Source organism: Miscanthus floridulus, chromosome 6, assembly GCF_019320115.1.
Source record: "Miscanthus floridulus cultivar M001 chromosome 6, ASM1932011v1, whole genome shotgun sequence".
NCBI lineage: Eukaryota > Viridiplantae > Streptophyta > Magnoliopsida > Poales > Poaceae > Miscanthus > Miscanthus floridulus.
In genome coordinates, this window is record NC_089585.1 from 111,494,915 (window position 1) to 111,510,696 (window position 15,782).

The following is a 15,782-nucleotide window of genomic DNA, read 5'->3' on the forward strand; positions in this document are numbered from 1 at the left end:
TGCAAATAGATGGCTGCATGTATAGTTTTGATTGTGTGGATTCTTTCATGTGGATAATGATCTTTGCTGTAAAACTTGTTAATAACAAAGTTGTAGATAACTTACTAATATACCTTGTGTTAAATTCTCATAGTCATAGGTCTTAGGGTTTTAGAGTTCTAGCTGCTACAAGTTTGTTGTCTGAAATGTTTACTTTCTGGACATATTTGATTGACTGATTTGTTTGACCTAGATAACTATTGAATCACCTTAAGAGTATTAAAATGAAGTTGTATACAATTTCATAAGCTTTTCAAAATGTCCAAAACCATAAGATTTTGATGTATATAACTCTAGTTATGAATAAAACAAATAGCTGCTATTTTGTGGTGTAGTAAATGAATGGTAGAAGTGTTTGATTAAGTAATCACGAAGAGATATACACCTACTCAGTAAAATGTGATGCACTTGTTATTACTTTAACACCATGCTGTTAAGAATACTTACAAGAATGCATTCATCATGTGTCATCATACTATACTTGTCAGCATATATGCATTCACAATATCTTATGCCATATTCATGCATATAGGATCGACAGAGGAAATAACGTTGCTGGAATTTAGCGAAGGAGAGGAAGGGGACTAGCAAGAGATTCCTTAAGACGTAGCTCCCAAAGAAGAGGAGCAGACTCTAGAAGAGCTTCTAGAGTGCCCTAATCACTGCCCCACTTCCTTTCTGAAAGGCAAGCCCTAGAGCATTCTAAATCTCCTAGTGTTTTACAAAATACTACTTGAGTCCTTTATGATTGATGCATTAGGTTATAAAAGTTGTCTGGAAACACTTGATGCATGAAACTACCTTATCTAGATATATACATCTTTAACCCTATGTAGGTCCAGGATTGAATATATGCTTAGCCCTGCTTAGACCGGTAGAAGTCGGGTGATTTTCTATCACCTGCGAGATATAGGTGGATACCGAGACATGGTTGGCTATATTTGCTATTATGGAAAAGAACCATGGGGTAAAAGTAAATGGAGGCCAGATGGAGTCTATGCGTAGGTTGACTCATGTGATTCTATTTGTGCTGATTAAGGACCATACCATTGTTGGTGTTGTTTGACAAGATTGAACGCATGCCTATCACTTAGCTGGTCGGATAACTCATTTCGACCGCAAAGTTGAGTAGCTCAACTCAAGCCAGGCCCCGCTCTATAAGAGTGCACACTCTAGATGGTAGTAAGGATGTGCGGGGAGCCAGACATGAGCCCAAGGGTAGGCTGGACCTGAACGTCCTGGCAGTTAGTTGTCCCTGATTGTGTGGCGCTGGGCGAATTCGCGAAATGTGTACTTGAGTTGTACTAAAGGTGACCTAAGATGATAGTTGAGGTCTACCTGGGTTTGTGTTAGGAATAAATTCCTAGCTAGTTGAAATCGATTCGAATCACTATCTCTCCCAGATAGTGAGAAACTTGGCTAGTACCAACATCGTAGTAATTGTATTATGGAATATGATGGTTTGGATAAATATGGAATTACTATACCTGCTATGGTTACTATTGTATGCTCTCAAAATGATGTATCACATGTTTGGCACAGGATAGTTGCTAATTTAGAGATGGATAGTTATAATTAACTTGATAATAGAATTATAATTGTATAACTAAGTTAATCGCTTTTTATGTTGTCAAGCTACCTTCACTTATATAGCCTTGCATAATCCTTGGAGTCAATTTATTTCTGGTTTATGACGGGTAAGTCTAGCTGAGTACCTTCTTGTACTCAGGTTTTTATTCCCATTATTGCAGATGGCACAGTATATCATGGATATTGCAATAGTTGCTTCTATCCTGCTGTGGATGAGGAGTAAGCCTTGGACAGGCTTCTTTACTAATCCCTCTATATGCTTTTGTGGACTGTAATCGTATGTTGGCACTGCATTAAACTATGTTGGCAAATGCTACTTTCGAACTTAATTTGCTTCCGTGATTATCTATCAAACTTGGTTTATAATAATTTTATTTCATACTCTGATGATGGAAATGTATCTATGAACTTTATGTAATATGTGACATGTATGTTGAATCATGTAGGATCTTGGTTGTTTATGGATCATTTATCAAGACCTGTCGTGGTACTCGATAGACTACCAGGTTTATATGGGCTTAAGTATGACAGTGCGACCGCTTACGGGCTACCATTGTACTTGTGCTCTTATAAATTGGTCGGTTCTGCGACAACTGGCATCAGAGTAAAGATTCAACGTTAATTGTCACATGTATATTTAAAACAAAGGTTTTTGTTTTCCAAAATCATTTTCTAGCAACTAATAGCTATACAAATAGGTATTTGAAACCTAAAGTGTGCCAGTGATCACTTTCCTTATGCCCAAATTAAGGACTATTAGGTGGCTATTTAAGTACTAACATGGGGGGTTTTATTTTCTTTGTCCATACGACGTGCTATTGTATGGATGCCATTCACTTGAATGGTAATGTATGGATCAAATGCCACTACGCCAAGGTAAGAAGGTAAGTTGATGAGTGGCATGATCGTAAGATGTGAGCATGCGGTCAGGGAGAGTTAGCTTTGGTACGGCTATGTATGTATTCTTGCATGTGTATATGGTGCATGTTTAATTGTGGGTATAAACTGTCATTGGGTAGCTTTGATACGAAAGTATATGTATGGATATACATATATGGAAGTATTTAGATTTACATTCTGCATATATAATTGTGGGGTTTGGGCTGAAATGAAACTCTTATGCAGGTACACTAACAACAAAATGTGTAGCTCGACTAGCTTCGCTATATATGAGAGAACATATGTATACCACCGTGTATGTCGTTAGAAATAATTTTTTTCCCTAAGCTTGTGAGGACGTACGGAATGTGCATGCATTATGATAATAATTATTCAATACTTGCATTGTTCCTCCCCTTTTAAATTTCTTACTCGGTTATGTAACTCTTATCCATTATGGCCTTGTCTCACAAAAGTTGTATATGTTGATGGTACAGATGGCAGCACCAGTTGGATGTGAGAATTTTCTAATGGTTTTTGAAACTCCTACCTTGCTTTGGAGAGTTTTGCACTTTGTGGGGTATCATGAACCGCCCCTCTATCATTGGAATGAAGAGTACCTGGAGGGACAACCATGGTATGAAGTGAGGCTAACCATACTAGCCCGCACACAAGCACCCTTCTGGCAGGAGTGGAAGGCAGAATATAAAGGGAAAACTCCTTGGGAGGCTGCCCAAGTAGTGGCCTTCAAGGTATTGAGTTGTATCTGTCAGCGGCATGGGGATGCACTTACCGGTAGTGCTGCTGGTATGTTTCCTCGGGTGGATCTATCCACAACAATATGGGAATAATGCAACCACAATGCATTGATCCGAGATTAGGATGAGTGGGCCAATAGCTCTAGTCCCGCTATGAGTGCCATGTTTGCGATGATGTAGATGTTTTGTACACGCTAGGACACTAGAAATTTTTGGCAGGAATCATACACCACTTGCATGGACAAGCTCATGAGAGCTAAAGCTGCACAACGTAAGCGTGTGCGCAAGCATAAGAAGGCAGCCAGTAAGGCCCGATGGGAATCTGACCAAGCCTATGTAGCTTTGGGCAATCTCCATACCCAAATGGAGCAAGTGGATCAACAGAGAGCAGCAGCCCAAGAAGCTAGAGCGGATGATCAAGCTATGTTAGTAGGACTGCGGGAGTAGCTAGAGGCCGCCCGTGCCGTGGCGTCCACAGCTACGCGCCAGTGGGATGCAACAAACAATCATGCCACTTCAGCAAAAATAGAATGAGATAGGCACCACGCCATAAGTGCCATGCAGGACCGTGCTGAGAGGGATTTGCATCGGTAGCTTGCATGGGCTCAGCTTCAGGTGATGGACCTTCAGCATGAGGTGTATTATCTGAACAACCAGCTGAATCAAATCCTTGATGGGGAAGAAGATGGTCCAAATATGGAGGAAGATGACGACGAGGACAAGGAAGAAGTGGAGCCAGAGGAGGGAGATGATCCTATCTCTGACCTCGATAGTGATCATAATGAGGATTAGATTGCTTAGTGGCTAGTGGAAATGCTTGATGTATCATCGCTATTTATGTAATGGACCTGTAGTTTGAGTTTGGTGTTGGTGATTGGACTATCATGTAATATTGGTATTTACATGTTATCTCACATTTGGTTAAACGCTAATGCAATTCTAGTTCATTTATCGGTGATCATGATTTGAATGTTAACGTGCTATGAGCCCGATAAGTGATCAAATTGGTGGTGTCATGTTGCAAGAATGAATTATTATACCTCTATTTTTATTGTATGAATTTAAGATTCTCTCTAGTAAATTCAGTTTGGCATGATTAAATAATTCATCTGCAATCTCTTGACATCATCCAATAATCACTTATTGTTGCAACTTTGCAGATGACTCGCACTCGTGCTGGAGCTAGCAGCAGCCATGATGGCAATGATGGTGACTTACCACCACCACCACCGCCGTCTGCTTAGGAGTTCTTTGCCCAATTCTTGGGAAGCCAAAGGACTATGGAGGAAGCTCTGCACCTCATTGTGTAGAACACGGCTTGTGCCCACCCACAACAATAGGGGCCTAAGCCAAACTAGTACAGTACCTTCAAGGAATTTCTGGATACAAAGTCCCTATTTTCAAGGTGGTAGAGGAACTGCTCTAGGCGGACGAGTGGCTCAACACTATTGAGCAAAAGTTTCATCTGCTAAGGGTCACCGAGCACCAGAAGGCTGAGTATGCGTCCCATCAGTTGCAGGGACTAATAGGGATTTGGTGGACACATTTTTTGTTCTCTCTACCAGCTAATGCACAAGTAACATGGGAGTAGTTCAAGCTAGCCTTTCAGGGGCATCACATTCCCCTAGGGCTGATACGCATGAAGATGGCTGAATTTATGAGGCTCACACAAGGGACTAAGACCCTCACTGAATATATGCATGCTTTCAACAACCTGCCTAGGTATGCCCTAGGTTTTGTTGATACCAAAGAAAAGAAGATAGAGAGCTTCAAGCGGGGTCTTGGCACAAAGCTGATGAAGACTATGGCCAACTCCAAGTGCACCACCTACAATGAGTTTATTAGTGATGTTTTGACCTAGGAAAACCATAACAATATGCATGCGGTAGCTAAGGGCCGCAAGAGGGCAGCAGAGGCAGGCGCCTTAGGGTCATATCAGTCCAAAGCTCCTATAATAGCTAGGCCATAGTTCCACCCACCAGCACCTAAGTTCAGGCCTCTGCCACCAAAAGCTCAGAACAGTAGGCCTCAGAAAGTGTTTCATAAGGCATTCACTATTGCCTTACCCAAAGGGAATGGTGGTCAAGGAAGCTCCATAGGACCTAGGAGCAATCAACCCTGCTACAACTGCAATCAAGTGGGTCATTGGGCCCAAGAGTGCCCCCACCCTGAAAGGTCCTAATATGGCTAGACGGGGGGTGAATAGCCTATTTAAAAATCTACAAACCGACTAGAGCAATTTGATTAGTATAACAAATAGTGAAATGCAAACTTGCTCTAGCTTTACAAGGGTTGCAAGCCACTTATCCAACAATTCCAGTTGTTATGATCACTAGGCACACAATTTACAAGGTCACTACTCACTAAGAGCTCTCATAATTGCTACACTAAAGAGCTCCACTAAATAAAATTAATCTACAAAGCAAGCTCTCAATTCTAGCTACACTAAAGAGCTTGTTATAACTAGTTTGCAGAAATGTAAATGAGTAAGTGAGGTGATTATACCACCGCGTAGAGGAGTTAATCAATCACAAGATGAATACTTTATCAATCACCGGGAGAATACCAAAGGGTAAGAGATAACCAATTTTCTCTCGAGGTTCACGTGCTTGCCAACACGCTATGTCCATGTTGTGTCGACCAATACTTGGTGGTTCGGTGGCTAAGAGGTGTTGCATGAACATCGTCCACATAATTGGACACCGCAAGAACCTACCCACAAGTGAGGTAACTCAATGACATAAGTAATTCACTAGAGTTACCTTTTGGGACTCCATCGAGGAAGGTACAAATCCCCTCACAATCACCAACTCATGCCAATCCTCCTCCGCTGCTCCAAGCCATCTAGGTGGTGGCAACCACTAAGAGAAACAAGTGAATCCCGCAGCAAAACACAAATACCAAGTGTCTCTAGATGCAATCACTCAAGCAATCACTTGGATTCTCTCCCAATCTCACAATGATGATGAATCAATGATGGAGATGAGTGGGAGGGCTTTTGCTAAGCTCATAAGGTTGCTATGTCAATGCAAATGGCCAAGGGAGTGAGCTTGAGCTAGCCATGGGGCTTCAATAGAAGCCCCCACGAAATAGAGCTGTTGTACACCTTCACTGGGCACAACACGGGGTGACCGGATGCTATGGTCAAAATGACCAGATGCTGGACCTCAGCGTACGATCACGCAGTGCGTGCCATATATCCCCACTCTTCAAATGTTGATCGACTGATCTCAATGATCAAGTGATGACTGGACGCAGCAGCTCAAAGTGACCGGACGCTGAACCCTAGCATCTAGTCATTTCTAGTAAGTATCTAGAGATGACTTTTCATGACCGGGCGTGTCCAGTCATGATCAATCGGACACACCTAGCGTCCAGTCACACGACAGCTCCTTAGTGTGCTGCCACATCAGTAGAATCGGATGCAACCTTCCAGCGTCCGGTCACTAAGTGACCCAGCATCTGGTCAGAGACCGACGCCAGCGTCTTCATGCTTCACCTAACCAGACATGCTGGTTCTACCGAGACTAGCGTCTGGTCACTTACACTGACCTCCATCTTTTCTATTTAGGGCACCAGTGGAACCGTCGGACTGTTCGCACTCCGCTGGTGAAGTTCCTAACCCTTGCTCCAATGTGCCAATTACCAAGTGTATCACCTTGTGCACATGTGTTAGCATATTTTCACAAACATTTTCAAGGGTGTTAGCACTCCACTAGATCCTAAATGCATATGCAATAAGTTAGAGCATCTAGTGGCACTTTGATAACTGCATTTCGATACGAGTTTCACCCCTCTTAATAGTATGGCTATCGATCCTAAATGTGATTGCACTCGCTAAGTGTCTCGATCACATAAAACAAAATGGCTCCTACTATTTATACCTTTGCCTTGAGTCTTTTGTTTTTCTCTTTCTTCTTTTCCAAGTTCAAGCATTTGATCATCACCATGCCATCACCATCATCATGATCTTCATCATTGCTTCATTACTTGGAGTAGTGCTACCTATCTCATAATCACTTTGATACACTAGGTTAGCACTTAGGGTTTCATCAATTAACCAAAACCAAACTAGAGCTTTCAATCTCTCCCTTTTTGGTAATTGATGACAACTCTTTCACAAAGATATGAATTGAAATCCAATTGAATCTATGTTGCTTGTCCAAACATATTTACCATGTGTAAAAGAATATGGACAAGTTTCATGAATTCTATATGGTAGCGATTGCTCCCCCTATATATGTGCTAAGAGTTTGGATTAAAGCTTGCACATATGCTTAGATAGGAAATATAGGAGACAATATCTACCTAATGATGCTAAGGTATAAGAGATAGACCTTTGAAGCATGATACCAATCGAAGTGCACCAATATACCATCCTTAGCACCATTGGTAACTAAACATACATAAAAACTAGAATACCCCATGAGATCAATATTACAAGTAAGGGTCTAGTTTCCATAGAATGACCATAAGTCTAGTTACTTTTGCCTATGCATGCTAGTTTCTCATTTCATCATTCAAGCCTATAACTAGCATACACCACATAAGCATGGATATTGAAATTTAAGACTTGTGCCATGCAAGCAAATATATGAAATGCACATTCAAATACAACATACAAGTTTATGAGCTTGCTCCCCCTACTTATGTGCATTTTTTATTGATCCCCTCACAATGTCATTTTATTTATTTTTCATTTGTTTGCTTCTCCTATCTTACTATCTTTATGAATTTCTCTCCCCTTTTGTTAACAATTAGCACAAAAGGTGAGCTCAAATTATAGATAGGTTGAGGTGAAACCATGTGAAATGAGGATTATTTTTCCAATTTGGTTCAATCTAGATCACTTGCAAAAGATATTTAACTCGGTTTGATCCAAGGACAAGCTTCTTCACATCTCTAAATAAGGGTTATCTTGTACCATGTTGAGTTAAACACTTATAGCTTATTTTTTTAGATCAAACACTAGGTTTACAAGCCCACAAACATGTCATATGCTACCACTAGATCATTTCAAGCATACAAGCAATAGTGATACCCTATAAGCATCAAATTCATTTGATTTTCATGAATGAGCCTATGACATGATAGGATTGACTAGATGCACTAAACAAGTCATTAGCAATGGATGGATAACAAGTCAATCAACTTTACCTTACTTTGCTCGAAGGAGAGGCATGTCATATAATGGGGGGTGCATAAACACATAATTGAGAAGTCAAGTATATTCAATTCATTCCTTATCTTGCAAAACCTCTTTTCATTAAGTGGCTTGGTGAAGATATCGGCAAGTTGATCTTCGGTGCCCACACTCTCGATGCAAATATCCCCTTTTTGTTGATGATCTCTTATGAAATGATGGTGGACATCAATATGCTTTGTTCTTGAATATTGAACCAGGTTGTTGGTAAGCTTTATGGCACTTTCATTGTTACATAGCAATGGCACTTGCTTGAATTTGATTCCAAAATCACTCAAAGTAGCCTTCATCTAAAGTAATTGAGCACAACAATTACCAGATGAAATGTACTCTGCTTCGGCGGTTGAAACTGCTACACTATTTTGCTTCCTTGATGACCAAGACACTAGTGATCTTTCCAATAGTTGACATGTGCCCGATATGCTCTTTCTCTCAACTTTGCATCCCACATAATCGGAGTCCGAATATCCAATCAACTCAAATCTTGCTCTTTTGGCATACCACAATCCAATATTTTATGTATGCTTCAAGTACCTCAATATTCTCTTTGTTGTTTTCAAATGACTTTCTCTTGATGAGGCTTGAAATCTAGCACATATACATACACTAAACATCACATCTGACCTTGATACGGTCACATAGAGTATGCTTTCAATTATAGACTGATACATCTTTTGATCCACCATGTTACCACTAGCATCACTATCCAAGCTTCCACTTATTCCCATTGGTGTACTAATAGCTTTAGCATCATCCATTCCAAACTTCTTGAGCATGTCCTTGATGTACTTGCCTTGACTCACAAATGTGCTATTCTTTATTTGCTTGATTTGAAGACCAAGGAAGTAACTAAGCTCTCCAATCATGGATATCTTAAACTCGCTTACCATCATCTTGCCAAACTCTTCACAAAAATCTTGATTTGTTGACCCAAATATGATATCATCAACATAGATTTGCATTACAAACAAGTCATTTCCAAGCTTCTTAGTGAAGAGAGTGGTGTCAACCTTTCCTATTTTGAATCCCTTAGAGAGTAGGAAATCCCTCAATCTCTCATACCATGCTTTTGGTGCTTGTTTCAATCCATACAAAGCCTTTCTCAACTTGTAAACATAGTTGGGTTTTTTTCATCTTCAAAACCAGGAAGTTGCTCAACAGACACAAGCTCATTGATGTACCCATTGAGAAATGCACTCTTCACATCTATTTGGTACAACTTGATGTTGTGGGCATAAGCATAGGCTAACAAGATCCTAATTGCTTTCAATCTTGCAACCAGGGCATATGTTTCTCCAAAGTCAAGATCTTCAACTTGAGTGTAACCTTGAGCCACTAATCTTGCTTTGTTTCTTATTACTATCCCATCTTGGTCTTGCTTGTTCCAAAAGACCCACTTGGTTCCAATCACATTATGATCCTTAGGCCTCTCAACTAACTCCCATACTTGGTTTCTTGTGAAGTTGTTTAGCTCTTCATGCATAGCATTGACCTAATCAACATCCTTTAAAGCTTCATCTATCTTCTTAGGTTCAATGGATGACACAAATAAGAAATGCTCACAAAATGAAGCCAACCTTGATCTAGTTTGCACACCTCTTAAAATATCACCAATGATAGTGTTCAATGGATGATCTCTTGCAATATTGGTTAGTTGAAGTACTTGCACTTGATTGCTTGTATTTGATTGATCACTTGGTTGAGATGATGAACTAGCCACTTATTGTTGATCTTGCACTTTGTCATGACTAGCACTTGCTTGAACTTGATCATGAGAATCACTAGCTTGTACATTTGAGTTAGAGAGCACTTGATTCTTGTTATCTTCAACATCAATCACCTCTCTAGGCCTTATATCACCATTGTCCATATTCTTCATTGCATTAACCAATTGTGTGCCTCTTACATTATCTAGATTCTCATCTTCCTCTTGAGAACCATTTGTTTCATCAAATTCCACATCATGAACCTCCTCAAGAGTACCACTAGCCAAATTCCAAACTCTATATGCCTTGCTAGTAGTGGAGTAACCAAGCAAGAAGCCTTCATCACATTTCTTTTCAAACTTACTCAATCTAGTGCCTTTCTTCAATATGTAGCATTTACAACCAAAAACCTGAAAGTATGCTATGTTAGGCTTTCTTCCATTCAATAGCTCATATGGTGTCTTCTTCATCATGGGGTGATAATAGAGTCGGTTGCTATAATAGCAAGCCATGTTTATTGCTTTGGCCCAAAATGAATGACTCACATTGTACTCACTCAACATTGATCTTGCCATGTTAATCAAAGTTCTATTCTTTTTTTCAACTAGGCCATTTGATTGTGGAGTGTACTTTGCTGAGAATTGATGTCTAATTCCAAATTTATCACACAACTCATCAATTCTAGTGTTCTTGAATTCACTACCAATGTTACTTCTAACTTTTTTGATAGTTGTTTCAAACTCATTTTGAATGCTCTTGACAAATGATTTGAATGTTGCAAATACATCACTCTTATCAACAAGGAAGACCACCCATGTGTATCTAGTGAAATCATCCACAATCACAAATCCATATTTGTTTTCACCAATGCTAGTGTATGTGGTTGGTCCAAACAAGTCTATGTGTATCAACTCAAATGCTTTGGATGTGCTCATCATGCTCTTCTTAGGATGTGTGTTACCAACTTGCTTTTTGGCTTGACATGCACAACATAGCTTATCCTTCTCAAATGTGACATCTTTCAAGCCTCTAACTAAGTCATGCTTAATCAACTTATTCAATTGTTTTATTCCAACATGAACAAGCCTTCTATGCCATAACCAACCTATGCTAGACTTAGTGATCAAATATGTTGTCAATTAAGCTTCTCTAGCATTAGAATCAACTAAGTATAGATTCTCATATCTAAATCCTTTGAAAATAAAGTTAGAGACATCTACACTTATGATCTCTACATCATCCACACCAAATATGCACTTGAAACCAAGATCACACAATTGAGCTACCAATAATAGATTGAAGTTCAAGCTCTCTACTAGTAGCACATTAGAAATGCTCAAGTTATTGGATATTGCAATCTTACCAAGCCCTTTGACCTTGCATTTGCCATTGTCACCAAATGTGATACTATCAATCCCATTGCTCTTGTTTTCATTGATTGAATTGAACATTCTTGAATTACCGGTCATGTGTTGTGTGCACCCACTATCAAACACCCAATGTCTTCCTCTGGCGTTATAATTGACCTACAAAAGAAGATCATTTCTTTTTAGGTACCCAAACTTGCTTGGGTCCTAGAGGGTTAGTTACCAATGTCTTTGGTACCCAAATGACCTTCTTCTTTAGGCCCACAATTGGTGTACCAATGAATTTAGTCTTCACACCATTGGTACCCTTAACAAGCATGTAACAAGAATTAAATTTAATTAAGGATACATTAGGTAGCTTGTTCTTGCTAATCTTGCAATTTTGCTCTATATGCCCAACTTGCTTGCATCTATTGCAAAGCCGACCATTGCCCTTCACAAAGCTAGCTTTGGGAGTGACAAAGGCCACCTTGCCTTTCTTAGGGATATAGCCTAATCCATCTTTGTTGAGAGAAAATCTTTGGCTACCTAAGCACTTTAGCAAGCGGACATCTCCACCATAGGCATTGCCTAAGGCACGAGTGAGCTCATTCACCTCCTTCTTGAGAGTCTCATTTTCCATCATTAGTGAGACATCACAAGTGAGACCATCACTCAAAGGTGAAGTAGAAGTAATAGTGCTACAAGAAGTGTTAGTGGGAGCAACTACAATGGGCTTATAAAAAGTTTCATCAATAAGATCACATGTTAGTCCCACATCACAAGACACGATCACTTGCTCTGTCTTGGCCTCCTCCTTCTTGACTTGCTCAATGAGAGAGGAGTGAGCTTTTTCAAGCTTAGCGTGAGCTTTGCCAAGCTTCTCATGGGCTTCCATTAGCCTCTCATGAGTGGCATTGAGCTCATCAAGAGATTGCTCAAGAAATTTGACTTTCTTGTTCAATTCTTTACACTCCTTTCTCTTTATCTCAAAGCAAGTGTGCACTTGCTCACACATGTCCATGAGCTCCTCCTTGGAGTACTCTTCTTCATCATCATCACTCCTACAAGCATCACTTTCACATTCATCATTATCACTCACATCATATTTTACCTTGGTAGGCTTTGCCATAAGGCATGTTGATGAAGTGTCGAAGATGGAGGGCTTGTTGTTGATGGCGATACTTGCTAGTGCTTTCTTGATAGATTTCTTGCCATCATCACTATCCAAAGAGCCATCACTATCCCAAGTGACCACATAGCCTCCACCCTTCTTCTTCTTTTGGAAGGTCATCTTTTTCTCCTTCTCCTTCTTTTCTTTCTTGTCCTTCTTATGCTTTTTTCTTCTCATCCTCATTATTATCACTATTGTAGGGACAATCTGCTACAACATGATCGGGGCTCTTGCAATTGTAGCATCTTCTCACATATTCTTTGTTTTTGGTGTGATCTCTTCTCTTTCTTGCACCATACCCCTTCTTCTTCTTCATGAATTTGCCCATCTTGCGCACAAATAGAGCCATGCCCTCATCATCAATATCACTAAGATCCTCATCATCACTTGATACTTTCTTGAACTTGCCCTTATTCTTGGATGATGAGCTAGCATTGAATGCTACACTCTTCTTCTTCTTGTCTTCTTCTTCCTTCTTGTCATCCTTGTCAACCCCTTCCTTTTCCACATGGTATGTCTCTTATGTCATGACATCACCTAGTACTTGATTAGGGGTAATCTCCTACAATCCTCCTCTTATGATAAGCAATCTTAACATCTCAAATCTTGGAGGTAGGCATATTAAGAAATGATGAGAGACATCACCATCCTTGATCTTCTCTCCCAAAGCCTTCAAGTCATTGACAATTACTTGCAACTGATGGAACATCTCTAGAATGCTCTCACCATCCTTCATCTTAAAGCTTGTCAACTTATCCTTGAGGATATACAACTTGGCACTCTTCACCACCGGTGTGCCCTCATATGTTTTCTCCAATCTCTTCTACACCTCATTAGCTCTTTCACAATCTTTGATTTGCTCAAACACCTTAGAATCAATGGCATTATATATGGTGTTGAGAGCCATTGTATTGCATTGCTTGTGGGTCTTATCTTGGTTGGTGGGATTGTCGGGATCAATGATAGCATAGTCATTCTTGATCACCTCCCATACTTAATCATTGATTGAACCAAGATACATCCTCATCTTTCTCTTCCAATAATCATAGCATGTGCCATCAAAGAACAGTGGTTTGCCACCCACATGGTTGAACACAACTAAAAGCTCTAGTTTGGTTTTGGTTAATTGATGAAACCCTTAGTGCTAACCTAGTTTATCAAAGTAATTATGAGATAGGAAGCACTACTCCAAGTGATGAAGCAACGGTGAAGATCATGACGATGGTGATGGCATGGTGATGATCAAACACTTGAACTTGGAAAAGAAGAAAGAGAAAAATAAAAGGTTCAAGGCAAAGGTATAAAATGTAGGAGCCATCTTGTTTTAGTGATCAAGACACTTAGTGAGTGTGATCACATTTAGGATAGATAGTCGTACTATTAAGAGGAGTGAAACTCATATCGAAATGCGGTTATCAAAGTGCCACTAGATGCTCTAATTCATTGCACATGCATTTAGGATCTAGTGGAGTGCTAACACCCTTTGAAATATTTGTGAAAATATGCTAACACATGTGCATAAGGTGATACACTTGTTGGTTGGCACATTTGAGCAAGGGTGAAGGAGATAGAGATGAAAGAGGGTCAGTCTCGCTAGTTTACAATTGACCGAACGCTGGTCTTAGGAGGACCGGTGCGTCCGGTCAAGCATGGCAGTGATGACCTAGCGTCGGTCATATGACCGGACACTGGGCCTCTGACTAATCAGACGCTGAAAGGTAGTGTCCGATCAGAGCTGACGTAGCTGCATAGAAGTCAGGGTAACTGACTGGACGCTGGATGTGTCCGGTCAAGTACCACCGGACGTGTCCGATCGAAGAAAACCGGTTTTGGAACCTTACTATAAACGACCGACGTTGGGGGTTTAGCGTCCGGTCACTTATGGTAGAGCGTCCGGTCATGTCATGACCATTGAGATCAGATGACTCCTATTGAACGCAGGATGACATGTGGCCGCCATCAGGCGACCAGACACTGAGTCCTGTGTCTAGTTAGTAGGACCGGAGCGTCCGGTCACCCTAATCAGTACCCAGTGAAGGGGTACAATGGCTCTATTTCATGGGGGCTTCTATTTAAGCCCCATGGCTAGCTCTAGCTCACTCTCTTGCACATTTTCATTAACATAGCAACCTTGTGAGCTTAGCCAAAGCACTCCCACTCATCTCCATCATTGATCCATCATCTTTGTGAGATTGGGAGAGAATCCAAGTGCATTGCTGGAGTGATTGCATCTAGAGGCACTTGGTATTCGTGTTGAGCTATGGATTTTACTTGTTACTCTTGGTGGTTGCCACCACCTAGATGGCTTGGTGCAGCAGTGGAGGATCGACACGAGTTGGTGATTGTTTGTGGCCACCTTCGGTGATTGTGAGGGGAGTTGTACCTTCCCCGGTGGAGTGCCAAAAGGTAACTCTAGTAAATTGCTTTTGTCATTGAGTTACCTCACTTGTGGGTAGGTTCTTGCGGTGTCCAATCATGTGGACGAGGTTAGTGAAACACCTCTTAGCCGTCGAACCACCAAGTGTTGGTCGACACAATGGGGACATAGCATGTTGGCAAGCACGTAAACCTCGGAAAAAATCGATTGTCTCTTGTCATTTGTATTCTCCCGGTGATTGGCTTAATCTTTATCTTATGATTGGTTCACTCCTCTATACGGCGGTATAATCACCCTACTCGCTCATTTATATTCTTGTAAACTAGTTGTGGCAAGCACTTTAGTGTAATTAGAATTGAGAGCTTGCTTTGTTATTTTAAGTTCATCTAGTGGAGCTCTTTTAGAGTAGGAAGATTGAGAGCTCTTAGTGAGTAGTAACTTTGCAAGTTGTGTGCCTAGTAATTATTACAACTAGAATTGTTGGATAGGTGGCTTATAACCCTTATAGAGCTAGAGCAAGTTTGCATTTTGCTATTTGTCATACTAATCAAATTGCTCTAGTTGATTTGTAGATTTTTGAATAGGCTATTCACCCCCCCCTCTAGCCATATTAGGACCTTTCAAGTGGTATCAGAGCCATGGTCACCGTTTGATTGAAGGCTTAACAACCTCGATGTCAAATTATGACTTAAGTTGTGTTCAACTATGTG